The sequence below is a fragment of the Rhea americana genome, unplaced genomic scaffold (genome assembly GCF_003343005.1).
Source record: "Rhea americana isolate MKP2758 unplaced genomic scaffold, rheAme1 scaffold_37, whole genome shotgun sequence".
NCBI lineage: Eukaryota > Metazoa > Chordata > Aves > Rheiformes > Rheidae > Rhea > Rhea americana.
The window spans coordinates 5,096,673-5,099,943 of NW_028186501.1; the positions used below are offsets into that span (position 1 = coordinate 5,096,673).

At 43.1% G+C, this 3,271-nt stretch overlaps 1 protein-coding gene across 9 annotated transcripts in view; it reads right to left on the reverse strand.

Annotated features, from left to right (window-relative positions):
- Window positions 1–1,558: 1,558 nt before the first annotated feature.
- Window positions 1,559–3,271, reverse strand: part of KLHL3 (kelch like family member 3) — a 55,529-nt gene continuing 53,816 nt past the window's right edge. For all 9 annotated transcript variants that reach the window (XR_014896792.1, XM_085312838.1, XM_085312834.1 and 6 more), the window contains one exon: window positions 1,559–3,271. This exon is cut by the window's right edge. The gene's annotated coding sequence lies outside the window, so the exon portion shown is untranslated.

The following is a 3,271-nucleotide window of genomic DNA, read 5'->3' on the forward strand; positions in this document are numbered from 1 at the left end:
AGCTTGAAGAAAAAAAAAAAAACAAAACACACCAAATAAAGTCTTAGTTTCTATCTCAATCACAACACAGACTTCAGACATGGGAATATATTTTAAATTATACCTCAGCATTCACTTGGTGGGACAAACTCACCATTTAGAGGAGATAACACTGTAGAAAAAGTATAATATAAAGAAATAAGAAAAAAATGCAAGGCTCACCATGGTAGAGTTTGTAAATTGTGGCCAAATCAAATGCATTGAATTGCAGCAGCTGTGCCAATTAAACCTCATTCAATTTGCTGAACAAGAACACTAACATTACTCACTTCAGCGTATTTCTTTGGAATATTTTGCATCACTAAGTCGTTAAGTGACTTCTGTGCTTTTTTGTGGCATAGCGTAACATTATGTCATGCAACATCACTCATCACCGTGCAACCGGAGGATGCTCCAGGAGCCTCCGCGCGCTGCTGGCAGCGGCTCTGCAGTGGTCCCGCACAGAAGTGTCCAACAAATTTAATTTTTTTTAATTGCAATTATTCCTTGCCATCACACAGTACTCATCAGCACAGCCGAAGGCAAGCCAGCAGCCTGAGGAGATGCGGTTTTGCCTCCCAAACCAGCCCAGCCCCATCCCACTGCTAGAGTCCTGGGCAGGGCTATGCAAGTGACCCCTTTTTGGCCATATTTATGACTCGTTTGGGTCTACAATTAGCTATATCTTTTATCAGACATTTGCAATTTCCCCAGCTAAGCTTGTTTTCTGCCCTGCCTTTGATTCAGCTCGCTGGCGACTCACGCGGCATCGCTCTGCTGCAGAAGAGCCGTATCTCGGGCGGGTTACCCCGAAGGGAGCTGCCCAGCACCGCGGAGGGCAGCTGGTTTTCTCAKCTCGGCAGAGCGAGCGGGTACACGAAAGACCATGGGAGTAAACACGGAGGGGCTCAGTAAGTGTCTTCCAACAGAGAAAAGCATCCRGAAAACATCCATAACGTTCCCCGGACCAGCCGTCCTCCAGCACGCGGGTGCGAGAGGCAGCGCGAGCGGCGAGGGCCGGGTGCCCCATGGGCGGCGCGCAGACGCCCGCGGCCCTGAGCCGCCCCGCTGGGCGCGTTGCCCTGCGCTCGGTGCCTTTTCTCACCGCAAAAGCACAAAAAAAGCCTTCCGAGGTGTACGAGACATCATCTTTCCCATCAGGGAAGAAAGGAGTTTAATGCTGTTATTAAGAAATATTATGCCCACAAGCAACTCTCCTCTCTTACATTGGCCCCAGCGAGAGCAGAGGACGCCCACCCGTGCCAGGGCGCCTGGTGCCAGGGCTGCATCCTACGCCTGSCACCAAGTGCATATACATACATATGTATATATGTATATCATACGTACACAGTATCAATACCCAGCTCGCTTCAGCGCCTCCTGGAGAGGCTCTGCTCGATGCAGGCAGAGGTGGCCCACTTCAGAGGAGACACGGTCAGACTGCGGTTTGTGCTGCTGTAATTAAAGAAGAAAAATCCCATGTGGAGCATTGAGAAATTTGCCATCAGAAGCTGAAGAAATCAGAACAGACCCAGGAGAGTTTCATTAGTCCAATTTTTATTCAAATTAAAGTCCTGGGAACTACAATGTGATCTTTCTGTTATAATATTTAACTATGCCAGTGAAGACTGTTCCTTGAGTTGTTTGTCCCAAAGGACAATACAGCTGTCAAGAGAATTACTTTGCAACGTCCTTGGTCCTTCATGCTCATGCAAAAAATAAAATAACCAAAAAATGGGCTTAAAYAGGCAACCAAATCATTACATTATGCTGTCAGCTATCACACCAAACAAAGTCTGTTTCATGAAAACAAAGAATTTCACATCCAGGTAAATTGTTACACAATCGTCCATTATTCCTAAAGGGTTTCTTTATAYATAGAATATACAAATTAAAATTCTCAATATTTATTTATTGTCACCACAGAGGAAAATAACTTATTAATTCCATGACTAAGATGAGGGCAGAAGAAAAAAAAAGTGAATTCATTCATTTCCAGACTATAATGTCTAACACACTCCCAAACACTAGCTTGCAGCAACCAAGTATTCTTACGTGAATATGATTTATGGCATGGTGTTAAGCCAAGGGGGCAGCTGTCCTGTCACTAAGTTTTATTAGCAATGAATCCCAAAGGTTAAAAGCAAGATGCATCTATCYGTTGAATCATCACATTAGTTTGATGAAGAGGCATCACTCATCACTGGGTATTAAGGATCTGAGTCTCCAGACACCGCAAACAAGAGAACAGTATCAAGCTTTCATGGTGTTGTCATGCAAACGCTGCCAAGTATATTTATGGTAATTACAGTGCTCTACACATCTAGATAGAAAAGTATTTGGTAAACTCAATGAAAAGAAAATTGGTTTTAATCACTCCCAAATTATCCATTAGGCACAAATGGGAAAGATGGGCTTGATTCATCTTTCTTGTTCTAACAACACATTGCTCAATTCAAATATATCCTGCTGTGCATTTGCTCCCCAAGTTGCAAACCTGGCAGCGTGCAAGCCCAACTAGGCTGTGCCAAGGCTTTATATATTCAAAAAAGACACCGCGAGGAACTAGCCCAGAAGTTTTTAAAGCTTTTACAAAAGCCTCCTGCAATACTTTGATTATTTTTGGCAAGTTGGGGGGTTGACACAGGTGCATTATATCATGTGCGCTACCTCTTCCATCTTTGGGCAGCACTGCGCTCGAGCAGGGGAGCTGAGAAACAAAACCGGTGAGAGAAAGCTTGTCCACCAAGCTAACTGCAAAGCAGATGAACAGCAGAAGAAAATTAAATCGGAGCTTTTCAATTAATTTAAAATCACTACTAATCCAAGAGTGTACTGGTGACTGAGGTAATGGATTTTAATCTATTTCATAATGTCGAGCCCACTGCTGTCCCTTCTATAATGTTACGATCAACACAAGAGCTATCCCAGACCTTAGTTACAGTATTTAATTTCTTGTGCAGAAAACATACAATTTTACACCTGCAACACAGCCAGCAAGAACTGCACTGGAGTGTAAGAATTAGATCTAGAATTTAACATAAGTGTCATTGACAACAATAAAAAGCAATCCAAAAAAATTCTTTAAAATCGTCTTATAAAAATATTTACAGTAAAATTTGTTAGCACTAACACTATGTTTTCAGTCCTAGAAAAAGGCAATCTTGAAAGGATCTGGCTCAGGTGCTCAGAATCAATAATAGAAACACGAAACCACATGCCAAAGACAGACAAATCCGAAAAGCCGTTCGGG